Source organism: Mobula hypostoma, chromosome 7 (genome assembly GCF_963921235.1).
Source record: "Mobula hypostoma chromosome 7, sMobHyp1.1, whole genome shotgun sequence".
NCBI lineage: Eukaryota > Metazoa > Chordata > Chondrichthyes > Myliobatiformes > Myliobatidae > Mobula > Mobula hypostoma.
In genome coordinates, this window is record NC_086103.1 from 48,374,172 (window position 1) to 48,389,794 (window position 15,623).

The 15,623-nt window shown below is 39.8% G+C and overlaps 1 protein-coding gene across 2 annotated transcripts in view; it reads right to left on the reverse strand.

Moving 5' to 3' along the window:
* Positions 1 to 15,623, reverse strand: part of LOC134349308 (transcriptional activator protein Pur-alpha-like) — a 111,820-nt gene that overhangs the window by 66,112 nt on the left and 30,085 nt on the right. The window contains exon 3 of one of the 2 annotated variants that reach the window (XR_010018635.1): positions 193 to 10,163. The exons of the other annotated variant lie outside the window; for it this stretch is intronic. The gene's annotated coding sequence lies outside the window, so the exon portion shown is untranslated. Of the gene's footprint in view, positions 1 to 192; positions 10,164 to 15,623 lie in introns of those variants that run through there. 2 annotated transcript variants of the gene reach the window in all.

Genomic DNA, 15,623 nt, shown 5'->3' on the forward strand with positions numbered 1-15,623 from the left:
TTCCAGATGAGGCAAAGATGCATGTGCAGCTCCTCCACCAACTTGCCCAGTTTCAACTTTTTTCACTGGCAAATGCAAACTAGAACACCACTTCATATTCTATCCAAGTTAAGATATCCCTCATCTCCAGTGTTTTTCTTCTACCCCCCCCCCCACTGCCCAGTTCCGATCCACCTCTGCTCCTCCCATTTTACCCTCTCTTCCTCCTGGTTCATCTGCATACTTCACCCACCAGATCTAAACCTCCCCCTATTTGGTTATGCCTGTCTTTCATCTCTTTCATAAATGGTTTCAATGATCATTTTCCTTGCTTATCATGTTTTCTCGTGTTGTCTTGGTTGGCCTTCCATTTTCTATTCCTTGTAAATTTGACCTTCATAAAAATGTCCCTGCTTATTTTTAGAATCACTCCAAATCCTGTTCACCCTACACAATCTCCCATTTCAATATCCCAAATCTTAAAATTTTATTGTTTTAATTCTCTCTTTCTTGATAACCACCTTCAGCTCTCCAGGCATGTATTTCACTAATTCTGACACTTTCCTGAACTTATTCACTCAAACATCAGTCACCATGCTTTTGGCTATTTCTGTCCTCTGCTTTAGAGTATCCGAAATAAATTTTTTGCTTTTCTTTGTAGGATAGTGAATTTTACTTTGATCATTTTGTTCATCATAGAATGTAAAGTGAGTAGCTGACCTACTAAAGTTAAAAAAAACACAAGAGTTTGTTGAAACAAAATAAAAGTAAGTTTATCAAATCCTTCAACCACCCAAAGTCCTCATGCCTTTGCTATAAGGTTATTTATTACTTAAAGACTGTTAAAATATTATTTATTGATTATATTTCCATAAAGAACAAAACATAAGTTACAAAAGTCCATTTTTTAAGAAGAAAATGCTGCCATCTTATATTATTCACAGCCCCCAAAAGACTGCCACCACAAAATAGTCTTACTCTTTTGCATCATGACTGAACAACACTCAGCTTAAAGGACATAGCATTAAATTTGACAGCTTAAATTTGGTACATTTATCAAGTTAACTTACATACTTTTATGGAGTGTTGAACAAATGAATAGTTTTAAATAGGTCAAAACTGCATATAAAATTATTCAATCTCAGAGTTGTATACTGCATTCATACTTTGATAATAAGTGCGCCTTGAACCTTGAAATAATGACTTGAAATTAATTTTGTTTCTTTAAAAACGTATCAATTTTCACTTAGAGTAAATTGTCGAGCAAATTGCAAAGACAAAGCAAAAATAATGCACTGCAAGGGTAATCAGCATATGTCGGTTCAAACTTAAAGAGAAACCAAATCAGAATTACATTTTGTTTAAGCACAATATATTCTTTAAATCATTAATTAACAAGTGTGTGCAATTTCTCTATTATATACAGTATGATCAACTTTTAAAATCATCAGTCAGCACTTGCAAAGGAACAGGAATTCATTTAGCCCTTCGAACCTTTTCAACAATTCAAGTTAGGTCAGAATTGATCTAGAACTCAAATTCATATTGGTTGTTCCATAACCCATTAGTATTCTTTACCTAGAAAACATCTATTAGCTTTAGTTCAAAAACATCCAAAATGACTCCCTTCTCACAAATGGAGAAGTCACAAAACAATTTTCAAGTTTTCAGCACCCTTTACAAGAAAACTGCAATTTCTGGATTCTTCCCTAACTATTCTATGATCTAATACCTCATTGTTCTGGATTCTAGCATCAGAGGAAGTGAGCTCTCCTTATTGATTCAAATAACTATATTAATTAGCTTATTTTTCATCACCATTCAATCTTCCAAATTCCAGGGAATACAACTCATCTCTCATGGGATACAACTGACTTCATAATTTAACCTTGTATTCTGAGGAATCATCTTGACGAACCTGTACAGCTTTCAAGTCACTGCAAGTTTCTAGAGGTTTGACAGTCAAAATGAACAGTAGAGATGGATGTAATAAGGATACTCGAAGATAATCATGGATGACTTTAACATACATATAGACAGGTCAAAGTAAATTCAAAATAATCCTATGGAAGATGAATTTCTGGCGTATGTAAAGGACGATTTAAAAACGGTACATCAAGGATCTAGCAAGAGAACAGATCGAATCCTGCACAATGAGAATGTGTTAATTAATCCTGTTTTGCAGTGCCTTTTAGGGAAGAAGTATAGAATCCTTCCTAAAATGGAAAGTGCAATAGTTCAATCCAAATCTAGGGTCCTAAATTTAAAAATGGCAACAATAACGGTAACAAGAGTGAGCTGGCTAATCAGATCAGATTCAACATAATGGAAAATAGATATTACAAGGCTCTGAACTATGAAATGGAAAGTAATGGCCTCTGTGTCTTTCTTTAAAATAATGAGGTAAATCTAGCTCATCTTAAATTAATGCTTCAAATATTTAAAATTAATATCAAAGCCACCCAGTTTTATGGATACTCCAACACTCAATGTTTGAAATGTTTTTAAAATTTTTGCATTCAATAAATTGAGCAATGATTTGCTCTAAATCACAAAACACTTCGTTCTGGGGGGATCCAACAGCAGGATCAAGCAATTTCAGTTAAATAGTTGCATGTTAATCTGGACCACATTTTCCATATCCATCAGTCCAGTCCATTGCTAAAACTGTGTTTCACATTACATCTTTACAGACAAACTGAGGGAGTATTCATTTAACCTTACACATCTTATACATGGAATTTTGGTACACTTACATGGTACTTTCCACGATATTAAATAACCAAAGCTCTGGGAAGGCCGGAACAGCAGCGCAGTAGTTTGCACAACACTTCACAGTACCAACGACTCATGTTCAATACTCATCACTGTCTGTAAGGAATTTGCATGTTCTCCCTGTAACTGCATAGGTTCTCTCCATGTGTTCCGGTTTCCTCCCACAGTCCAAAAACATACTGGTTTGCAGGGTTAACTGGTCATTGTAAATTGTCCCGTGATTAGGCCAGGGTTAAATTGGGGGTTGCTGGGCAGCATAGCTCAAAAGGTCAGAAGGGCCTACTCCACATTGTATCTCAATAAATAGATAAATGAATAAGCTCTATGGAACAAGGGAGTAACAGAAGGATATTTTCTTTGCCCCACATTTGTCCAAAATGTGTTGATTTCAATTTGGGTCTTTGGCAACATTTCAGACAATATTCTGAAAAGATAGTGGAACTAACCAAGGAATGTTAAATATCATCTTATATGAAAGAAAGAAAGTTAAAGAGAATCTTACAATAAAGAGCTCTTTATTACTATGATCTTATTTGACAGATTAGTTTTGAGAGTAATGTACTTGCATCAAAAATGTAATGATGGTTTTTAAACTGATAGCCAATTGTACAACTCTGAAGAATCAGTCGGCTAACACAAGTTGGGAAAGTAGATTTATAAGTATGACAACAGATAAGAAATAACAGACTTTTAAAGAAATATGTTATTATCCTCAGTGAATATACTTCACCATGAGAAATAAAATCCCTAATGAAAAAAATTATCTGTGGCCATCGATGGAGTTGTAAATCTCTTTTTAATCTAATACTGTACAACATCACCAGGAGTATAAAACCGAGGATTAGGGCATACAAGTTATGCTGTGTTGGATTTTTAAAAGCCTGACTTTAAAAAAAGGAAATTGCAATGAAGGTAGAGCAGCTTGAAATAATAAAACCAAGTTGTAAACAAAAGAAAAAGAAAAAGGGTATACTGTGTAAAGGAAGAGCATCAACAGAAAATGTGGGGTATTGGAGGGTGAGAGGAGAATAAACTATAGAGCAGAATAGAGCTGTGGCTGAGACATCAAGCAAATATTTAATATGTCTTCAAAAAATACAACCACTGTGCCAGAAATGGCAGCGAAACAATGCTTTAAATGAAGTAATTAGAAGCAATTAATGTTATTAAGAGAAACTACTGGAGCATTCATTGGACTTAATACATCCCCTGGAATTCAGATCCAAGAGTTTGAAATGAGATGGCTGCAGAAACAGGGCATTAAAACATAAAAAATGTAACACTTACTTACACAAGAGATACCGGAGATGCTGGAAATCTTGAGCAACACAAAGTGCTGGAGAAACTCAGCAAGTCAGATAACATATATGAAGGATGATAAACAGTTGACGTTTTGGGCTGAGACCCTTATCAGGACTGGAAAGGAAGGGCAAAGAAGCCAGAAAGAGATTGATGCTACCCTCACCAGCATCTCTTCCATTTCCCACACATCTGCCCTCACCCCGTCCTCCTGCCACTTATTCCTTCAAGTAGGACAAGTGCTATACCTGCCCCTACATCTCTTCCCTCATTACCAGAGTCTAAACAGTCTTCGTCCACCAAAAAAAGGCAGTATTTCCTAGTGACCATGCATTAATTCTACTTCCCATTCTGATATTTGGTCCATGGCCTCTTCTATTGCTATGATGAGGCCACATTCAAATTGGAAGAACAACACCTCATATTCTGTTTGGGGAACCTCCAACCTGATGGCAAGACCATCAATTTCTCTAACTTCTGGTAATATCTCCACTCTCCCCTTTCTCTCTTTTTCCATTCCCCATTCTGATTCCCTTTTCAGCCCTTTTCCTCCCCTGCACATCACCTTCCTCTGGTGCCACCCTCCATCCTTCACTGTCCTTCCCTATCAGATTCCTCCTTTTTTAGCCCTTTACGTCTTCCATCTATCACTTTCCATTTTCTTCATAACCCCTTCCCCACCAACTCTCCATCCTACTCACCTGGTCTCACCCATCACCTGCCAGCTTGTACTACTTCCCCTCCCACCACTGATCTTATCTGGCTTCTTTCCACTTCCTTTCCAGTCCTGATGAAGGGTCTCAGCTTGAAGTGCCAATCTCTCTCTATTCCTCTCCATAGATACTGCCTGACCCGAATTCCTCCAATACTTTGTGTATATTGCACAAATGTAAACTGCTGTTCAAGGATGAGGGAAGGAAGAGAAAAAAATGGGGATCAGTTAGTCTTGACAATTGTAGGAAATCAAAAGGTGTGTTTGTTTTTTTTTAAAAAAAGAGTCATATTAGGGCATATCCAAATTCATGATTTGTCTGCCTGAACAAGGTTTCAAAGGAAAATGTTTAAAAATGTGATTTAATTAACAATGCAGATAAACAGGAATTAGTGGAAATAGCAAAATTGTGTTTGTAAATAGTGGCCACATAGAAGTTACACCCAAAGTAACAGCTTATGAAAATGGGAAACTATACTGGTGTTTATAGAGGAATAAAGGACAAAGTTAGAATAAACTTGTCATTTTCAGTTTGGTAAGTGTTACCAGTGCCTTGGCACAGTAATTACTGCACTGCACAAGCCTCAGTTATTTACTGGCTAAATTAATAACAAAGCAACTTTTCTAACATGAGAAAGGTTAGTGGGAGAGCAAGCTTTGAGGAGGATGCAAAGGCAGTGGCTATAACATTGGAAAGTTGCAGTTATTCACATGGTAAATATGCTTAAATGCTGAAATGCTATCAGGCATTGCTGTTCTGGAAGATTGAAGTTTTCCATGGAACACTAAATTGCGGATATGGTGAGCTATTAGGAATCCAAATGATATAATGAGATTTATAGGAAGTGGGCTGGGTTACAAATTTACTGCAAATGTATAGGACTTTGGTTGCAAATACCATGTGCAGATTTGCTCTTTGCACTCCAGAAAGCCTCAGAGAAAATGAAACAATTTCAGGTGATGGATTGAAGAAGTGCTTTGCACTGAGATGAGATCAAGAAGAATTAAGCTATAATTTCTAGAGTTTAGAACAGCAGCTGAAAAAGATCATGTGAAGGACTAGCAGGATAAATACTAAGAGGCTGTTTCCTCAGGCTGGGGACCACAGATCCTGGGGATATCATCATGGGATAAAGCATCAGCCATTTTTGACTGAATTGAAGAGGGATTTTTTCACTACGAGGTTAGGGAATCTTATGAATTTTGTACCCCAAGGGTGACTGATGTTAATGATGGGTTGCAAAATGCATTTAATAGTGAGATATGTTATTGTGGGAAAATCAGCTGTTATTCCTATTCTTCACAAACATTTTGCATCTATACTGAAAATGCAAAATGGCTGCTGTTGGGTGAGAACTTAATTGGGCTCAGCTATGATATCCAATGTACTTGAATAGTTTTCAGAAACAATATCAAAACTTTCGCATGAATCTTGAGTGAGTTTTGAGAAAATTTTAAAACATCTGGCAATGATAGTAGTATACTTCAGCATAAAGCCAACATCCATAGGAGGAACAAATGAAAAGAAATACCAAAGCTTTGATAGCTCTGCAAGCTTGTAACACAATGCTTTTTTAAACATTCTGCTGCCAGTGTTAAAATACATTATGTCTAGTAATACATCAAATTAAAGGTAGCCAACTACTTAAGCAGTCAGACGAACTCTAGGAGCTGAGAAATTTAGTTAGTCTCTAACAAAATACCATTGAGTTTAGAGAAACACATCCTTTGCAAACTGTACTTGCTGACCCAGGTGGTTGTCTTTGCTGGTCCCATTAGCCTGTGTTTGGTCCACATCCCTCTGTTCCTTTCCTATCCATGTACTGTCTAAATAAGCCTATAGATGCAAGATACAAGTAAAGAATTATGCCATCCGGCCCATTGAGTCTGCTCTGCAATTCAATCAAGGCTGATTTTTAAAATATATATGTCAATTCCATTCTCCTGCATACTCCCCATAAATATTAACCCTCTTACCAGTCAAGAACTTATCAATCCAATACTCCTAATGACTTGGCCTCCACATGCGTCAAGTAGCTATGAATTCTGCAGATACACTACTTTCTGGATGAAGAAATTCCCTTTCATCTTAGTTCTAAAGGGACATTCCCTTATTCTGAGGCAGTGCCTCATATCCTACACTCCTACTAATGAAAGCATCCTCTCCACATCCACTCTACCTAGGCCTTTCAATATTGTGGGTTTCAACAAAATCCCTCATTTTTCTGAACTCCATTATACACCAGCCCAGAGCAATCAAATGTTCCTCATAAGTCTTTCATTCCCAGGTTTTTCTATGAACTTCTCCGGATCCCTTGAGCACATCTTTCCTTGTCCTAAATATTGTTTCACCAATGTCTTACAAAGCCACAGCAGTATATCCTTACTTTTATATTCTGATCCTCTCAAAATGAATGCTAATATTGCATTCGTCTTCCTTCCTGCCAACCCAATCTGCAAGTGAATCCTAAGGGAATCCCGAATTGGGACTCAGAAGTCCCTTGGCACATCTGATTTCTAAATTCTATCTCCATTTAGAAAATAGTCTATGCCATTATTCTTCCTACTGAAGTATATAACCCTACACTTTCCAACGCTGTATTCCATCTGCCACTTCTTTGCCCACTTCCCAAACATGTCCAAGTTCTTCTGCAGACTCCCTTCCTCCGCAACTCATCTGTTTCTCTGCCTATTTTGATATTGCCTGCAAACTTGGCAACAATGCCCAGTAACTTTATTCAGATCACTGATATAAAGTGAAAAGTTGTTGTCCCAATACTGATCCCTGTGGAACTCCTGAAAAGGACCTCTTTATCCCCACTCTTTTCTAGTTTTTTTGCCTCTACACTCACCTCTACCACCCTGACTTTCCTGAACTTCTGGCATGTTACTCATGTCTTTCACTGTGAAGACTGATGCAAAGACCTATTCAGTCCTCCTCTGTTTCTTTGTTCTCCATTGCTCATTTTCCAGTGGTCCAATGTCCACTCTTCCCTTGCTCCTAGCCCTTATGTACCTAAAAAAAACTGTTGCAATTTTCTTTAATAATATTGCCTAGTTTCCTCTCATATTTCAAAATGCTGGAGGAACTTAGCAGGCCAGGCAGCATCTATGGAAAAGAGTACAGTTGACGTTTCAGCCTGAAATGAGCCAAAAATCAGCCTCTTTTCCATTCTGCCTGGCCTGCTGAGTTGCTCAGATTTCCAGCATCTGCAGGTTCTCTCTTCACATTTTATCTTCTTCCTCCCTTTATTGTTTCTTAGTTGTCTTCTCTTGGCTTCAAAAGGTTTCCAAATTCTCTGACTTCTCACTAATCTTTGTCATATTGTATGCCTTCTCTTTTGTTTTTATGCTGCCCTTGACTTCCCTTGTCAGCTATGGTCATCTCATCCTCCCCTTCGGATGCTGTTGCTTCTTAGGGATGGAATTTTACTGTGTCTCCTGAGCTGCTTCCAGATACTCCTGCCAATGCTGCTCCACTGCCTTTCCCTATAGAGTGCACTTCCAAGCAATTCTGACCTGCTCCTCCCCCATTCCTCTGTAGTACTGTTATATCTGATCCCAGCATCTCACTTTTGACCTGCAGGATGAATTATATCATATTATGGTCAATGCCTCCTAATGTTTCATTCTCCTTAAACTCCGTAATCAAGTTTGCCTCATTATATAAAATTAAACCAAGAATTGCTTGTTCTCTGCTGGGCTCTACCATAAGCCACAAGCTTATTGTGTTCGACTGCAGACTGCTGCAACATTCATAGACTCAGAATCTTGGACTATTTTTTTATGTGACTGTATTTTACTGATATCTTATATGTGCTATATTTGCTGAGTGTGACTGTTGGTGCTGTTTGGCACCTTGGCCCTGGAGTAACACTTTTTCATTTAGCTGTATTCATGCAGGAATGAATGAAAATTAAACTTGAACTTGAACTGAGTTGGTCTAAAAAGCTATCTCAAAGACATTCCACAAATTCCTTTTCTTGGGGTCCACTATCAACTTGATTTTTCCAGTACACCTGCAGTCTCAAATGCAATTTGCAGTAATCTTCTAAAAGTTGTAAATGGGGTCTATTGGGTTTCCAGGGAGGGGGTAGCAGCTCTGGTGAAGGGGCTTGTCAAGGCCATTCTGGAGCAGGTCACTCACCTTTAGTCCCCACGAGATGCTCTGCTCTCATCTGTGCTCCAAGTAGCCATTTGCATGCAACAGAGGCCACACCCAGGTACACCGCTTTGACAGGCAGACTAAATCAGGTGAGGCTAGCCGGTGGCCTCATACCCCAGTGAAATAGGGACATGCCTGTCCTAGCACCTGATGTCAGCTCCAGTGGATTGGATAGATGAGATCTACAGTGAGATCCAACAGCCAGGGAGGTGGTACTGCAATGTTCCATGGAGAGCAAAGGGCATGACAAGGCACAGAAGGCGTCATAGTCATCCACTGCAACCAAGGAAGGCCCCAGTTTGTGACATTTGTTCTTACCACTGGACCTGGACTTCTGAGATCGAGAGCGTGGAACTGATAAGCTGCAATGGCTTTTCCACTTAAAAAACTCCCTTACAGGTTTCCTGCCATCGACGGACTTAATATACAACCAGGATTCAAAAACTGTAAATATGGCAACCTAAAAGTAAAGTTATTCGTTTACTGATAGCAGAGGAAAATAAAAATGAATCCAACCTAACTAATGGTGGTGCACATCTTATGTAAAATAAAAGACAGGTTTGTTGGTGTTTACAGATCAATCAGAGGGTCCTCATTATGAAAGAGATACAATTAGTACACGAGAAAGCAATGAGATATCCAAGCAATTTTTCATTACTCCATTTTGAAAAGCATAAGGATGTTTTTTAAAAAATACTTGTTGCTTTGCCCAAATTTTTCACACTTATGCTTATTAAAACAATTGATTCTGTTCCTTTATCATGTTATATGGAATATTTACAGTAAGCAATATCTTAATAAAGTTTTGAAGGGCTGCAAAATTGCACATTTTGCAATGAAATGCACGGCACTGGAAAATTATGTATTTTTCAATTTATCAGGCAATAGTTTATATTGTCATTTTACAATGGAAAGCGGGACAATTTGTCCAAGAATTTTGTATTATAAAGTTACATGTTATTCCATTTTCAAATTTTCAGTTTTCTTTTCCTTTTCAGTTGGAAGGTTTTACTTTCTCAGTACGAACAGTTCTAAATCTTTTCTGCCTTGGAATCTGATTATTCCAACTTGTGAAGTTTTGGATCCTCTGTTTTTGTGTTGTTTTTTTTTCCAATTAAAAGTACTCCACTACATTCATAGACCAGGCTTCAAATATTGCACATTCTGTTGTGGACACAAGAAGTTTTTGCAGGACGCACCTGAACACACCAGGCGTCTGTCTTCAGTCCAAACCTAAAACGAAGCACAAACACTCCAGGTCAGAGAGATTCATCTAACACTAGAGGAAACTGTAATTGGTTGTACCATCGACTGTTTCAAACCAATGAAATCAAGTTGAAAATTGCCTCGTACGAAGTATCAAGACTTTCCAAAGACTTGCCTCAAAACCCTGGTAATACTTGGTATTGCAGTTACCTCAACAGATGCTGGAGGCATCCCTGGTACTGCATAATGCTGCAACATCTGCTATCAAGTCTTCCATTGTTGTTCCAACCTTGATCAGAAAAGTGTCATCAAGAGGACTACTAACCTTGGATCTACAGTTTCCCCAACTAACACTCATTAATCCAGGTAGGTCTCTGACTTAAGTCATCTCAGCTCAGTCAAAATATATGGACTACACACAACATTACAAGTTCTCTGTGTCCTCTGGAATCCATAATTTTATTTGGAATTGTTTCACTGAAACAGATCCAAAGCCAAAGACATTGGTCTGGAAAGTTCATGGATGAATATCGCCCTTCTTCTAAATCATCTATCATGAAATGATTTGACTCAGTGTATTATGGAGACATATCTTTAGAATCTTCCAAATGAAAAGGGGGGGGGGAGGGAAATGTACTATATTTTGGCTGACAACTCAAAACTAAGTCAAATCTTGTTTCTTTAATGTAATGACTAAATAACAATATTTTAGGATTACTTTTCACCTAACTCAATAGTCAGTCCTGAATCTAATGATGCTATTTATATTGTGGGGTTTTCTGTTTTTGATTCTCTATGGTTGACTGATGAAGTAGTTTAGTAGGGCTTTCTTTAGGCAGTGTGAACAAGACTACAGTTCCAACTAACATCAAAGTAGCTTTTTCTTTTTCTCTTGTGTTCTTCATTGAGGACCACAGAAGACTGACCCCAAGCCCTTGATACATTTCAGTCTGAGAACAAAAATGTACTGTTGGTGTTCTTCAGGGAAGAGACTACAGAAGTGTTCTGTGGCTTGGATATGCTGCTCAATATAGTGAACCAGTTTCATTTTCACACAAAAAAATCTCTGAGGATCTTCAGATAAAACTGCCAGGGCTCCTTTTCATAAATTCTGCAGAATCTTGAAGAACTGTTTGAACATTTTCAGCAACACAGGAGCAAAGTAAGAATATTTATATAAAAATACACTGAGTCATTAACACGTGAGCTCCAAAATTGGGGAAAACAAAACATCTATTTCACAAGAGTGAGCGGATTCTCTTTATGGTCTGTTATACATCTAGGCATCAGGAAAGGAATGAAATAAATTTTAAACTTTCTGCCTCAGCAATTTATATCACTCTTGCTGGGCTTTCCCACCATGTACTAAATCAGTAAGAAGTGTTTTAACATCTTTTTAAAATGAAGCATCATGATCTCCAAGCAACACAAACGAAATGCTGGAGGAACTCAGCAGGCCAGACAGCATCTATGGGAAAGAGTACAGTTGACGCTTTGGGCTGAAAACCCTCGGCAGAACTGGGAAAAAAAAGCTAGGAGCAGATTTAAAAGGTTGGGGGGGGTGGAGGAGGGGAGAGAGAAACACTAGGTGACAGATGAAAATTGCAAGGGGAGGGATGAAGTAAAGAGCTAGGAAGTTGATTAGTACAAGAGACAGAAGGCAATGGAAGTAAAAGGGGTGGGGGGGTTGGAGCAGTGTGGCCTCATCGTGACAGTTTTGGAGACCATGGATGGACATTTCGGAATCAGAATGGGAAGTGGAATTATAATGGATGGCCACTGGATATCCTGCTTTTTCTGGTGGATGGAGCGTAGTGCTCATGGAAGCAGTCTCCCAATCTACGTCAAGTCTCACCGATATACAGGATGCCACACCGCAAGCACCAAACACAGTATATGACCCCAACAGACTCACAGGTGATGCGTCGCCTCACTTGGAAGGACTGTTTAGGGCTCTGAATGGTAGTGAGGGAGGTGTAGGGGCAGGTGTAGCACTTGTTCTGCTTGCAAGGATAAATGCCAGGAGGGAGATCAGTGGGAAGGGATGAATGGACAAGGGAGTCGCTTAAGTTGCGATCCCTGTGGAAAGCAGAAAGGGGTGGGAGGGGAAGATGTGCTTGGTGGTGGGATTCCATTGGAGGTGGCGGAAATTTTGGAGAATTATATGATGGACACGGAGGCTGGTGGAGTGGCAGGTGAGGACAAGAGGAACCCTATCTCTGGTAGGGTGGCAGGAGGATGGGGTAAGAGCAGACATGCATGAAATGGAAGAGACGCGGTTGAGGGCAGCATTGGTGGTGGAAAGAGGGAAGCCCTTTTCTTTGAAAAAGGAGGACATCTCCTTTGTTCTAGAGTGAAAAGTCTTATCCCGAGAAAAGATGCAGTGGAGTCAGAGAAACTGAGAGAAGGGGATGGCGCTTTTACAAGTGGTAGGGTGGAACAAGGTATAGTCCAGGTAGCAGTGAGGGTCCATGGGTTTGTAATAGACATCGGTGAATAATCTGCCTCCGGAGATAGAGACAGTGAAATCAAGAAAGGGAAGGGAGGTGTCAGAAATGGGCCCAGTGAATTTGAGGGCATGGTGGAAGTTGGAGGCAAAGTGGATGAAATCAATGAGTTCAGCATGGGTGCAGGAAGCAGCTCTAATTGCAGTTGTCAATGTAGCAAAGGAAAAGTGCAGGACAGTCACCAACATAGGCTTGGAACATAGACTGTTACACATAGCCGACAAAGAGGCAGGCATAACTGGGACCCATGTGAATGCCCATGGCTGCCTCTTTTGTTTGAAGGAAGTGGGAGGAGCCAAAGGAGAAATTGAAAGTGAGGACAATTTCTGCTAGGCAGAGGAAAGTGGTGGTGGAGGGGAACTGGTTAGGTCTGGTGTCCAGAAAAAAAATCGGAGAGCTTTGAGGCCTTCCTGGTGGGGGATGGAGGTGTATAGGGACTGGACATCCATAGTGAAAATAAGATGATGGGGGCTAGGGAACCTGAAGCCTTGAAGAGATCAAGAGCGTGTGAGGTGTCAAGGATGTAGGTAGGAAGGTACTGAACCAGGAGGGGAAAAAACAAGAGTCGGGGTATGCTGATATGAGTTCAGTGGGGCAGGAACAAGCTAAAACAATGGGTCTACCTGGACAAGCGGGTTTGTGGATTTTGGGTAGGAGGTAGAAACGGGAGGTGCATGGTACAGGAACTATAAGGTTGGTGGCGGTGGATGGGAGATCCCCAGAGTTAATAAGGTTGGTGATGGTGTGGGAGACAATGGCCTGGTGTTCCTTAGTGGGGTCCAGTTCAAGGGGTAAGTAAGGTGTCTGAGAGTTGGTGCTGGGCCTCAGCAAGGTAGAAGTCAATGCGCTAAACTACTACTGCACCTCCCTTATCTGCGAGTTTGATGGTGAGGTTAGGATTAGTGTGGAAGGAGTGGAGAGCCAAGTGCTTGGAAGGAGTGAGGTTGAATTATTGAAGTCTAGACAGTTAATATCCCATCAGCAGTTGGCAAAGAAAAGGTCCAGAGCAGGCAGAAGACCAGGGCGGGTTGACCTCCAATACTGGCATCTTCCTTTGAAGAAATAGCTTATTTAGAATAATTTAAGAAACTAGATAAATATGTTTGGGCAGAAAACAGAAATTCAGATATGTGACATGGTGTATCTCTCAGACGCCTTCTGCACATTCTACAGCACAAGGGAAAATGGATGGTTGATGAAATTAGAAACAACAGAAAAATTCCCTGTGACCGTGACAAGTGCTAATCCTGCCCCTATACTTCCCCCCCCTCACCACTACTCAGGGCCCCAAACAGTTCTTCCAAGAGAGATGCACTCCGCTTTCAAGTCTGTTGAGTTCATCTATTGCATTGGTGAAACCTCCTCTACATTGGGGAGGCCTGACAAATATCGGGGGACTGCTTCAGCAAGTATCTTTATTCCATCTACCACAAAAAGCAGGATCTCCTGGTGGTCACCTATTTCAATTCAACTTTCCAATTCCTTACCAACATGTCTGTCCATGGCCTCCTCTACTGCCATGACGAGACCAAACTCAGTTTGAAGGAGCAATCTCTCATGCAAAATTCAAGATTCAAGATTCGTTTAATGTCATATCCAGTTCACAATTTTAAAGGAGAACAAAATAAGACACAGCAGCATTTGAAGTATTATGAGCAGTTTTGGGCCCCAATTTGGATGCTGGCATTGGACAGGGTCCAGAAGTTAATGTATGAGGAGTATTTGGTGGCTCTGGATTTCAGAAGAATTGGCGGGGGGGGGGGGCGCGGAATCTTATTGAAACCTATTGAATATTGAAATTCCTAGATAGAGGGTACAGTCTCAGAATAGAAGGTCGTCCCTTGAAAATAGAGAAGGAGAGTGTGATGAATCTGTGGAATTCATGCCACAGATGGTTGTGGAGGCTAAATTATTGGGTATATTTAAAACAAAAGTTGATAGGTTCTTGATTAGTAAGAGCACCAAAGGTTATGGGGAGAAGGCAGGAGAATGGGATTGAGAGGGATAATAAACAGGTCATGATAGAATGGCAGAACAGGCTGATAGGCTGAATGACCTAGTTCTTCTCCAATGTCCTTTGGTCTTATTTTGCTCTGGACCCTTATGTTGTATGAGGAGGAAAAACTTTAGGAGAGTCAAGCCATAGAGTATAAAGCCTCTAACATGCTCCTATTGTCATAATGCATACCAGACCAGGTTTCTAGTGAATGGTAAAATCCAGGATACTGATGTAAAGAAAACGGGCAATTATTCTTTCATAACCCTCAGTTAAAGTACATACTGAGCACTACAGATGCATTGGAAAAATCGTGGCTAAAGGCACAGCCAGTTCTGGAATATCAAGAAAAGATGTTTAGATTTTCTCTTGTTCAAGATGGTCATTGCTAGTCACTTGCCCAGTGTGAATGGTACATGTTATATCACCCCAATTGGTCAGGTTGGCCAATCATCCTATAATATTATGTGAGTATGGCGTTCTACACATTGAACTGAACACCATGCAATCAGCAAACATTCTCTGAATGGGTCACTTTTTAAATGGGAAAATGCCAAACAAGTCACTGCTGTGCCTTCTAAAGATAGTTGAATCTAAATGACATAGCCCTGAAATTCCTCCAAGGGTCCTGGGACTGAGAAGAAATAATTGACCTTAATAATTGCAAACATTTTTACTCTACATTCCCAGCACTATCTGCAAGTAGCTTGTATGGTCTCCCCGTGACCACATGGGTTTCCTCTGGGTCCTCTGGTTTTCTCCCACATTCCAAAGATGATTGGGTTAATAGGTTAATTGGTCAGCATAGACCCAATGGACCGGGAGGTAGAGAGGGATAGCGAGACAGAGAGTAAATAATAAAAATAAACAAATATTAATCAATTAATAGGTATTATTCACCCAGATGGTATTCCTGTGATTCCCATTGACTTAATTTTGCTTGGGCCTCTTGATGCTACAATGAAATCAAATGATCTTTTGATG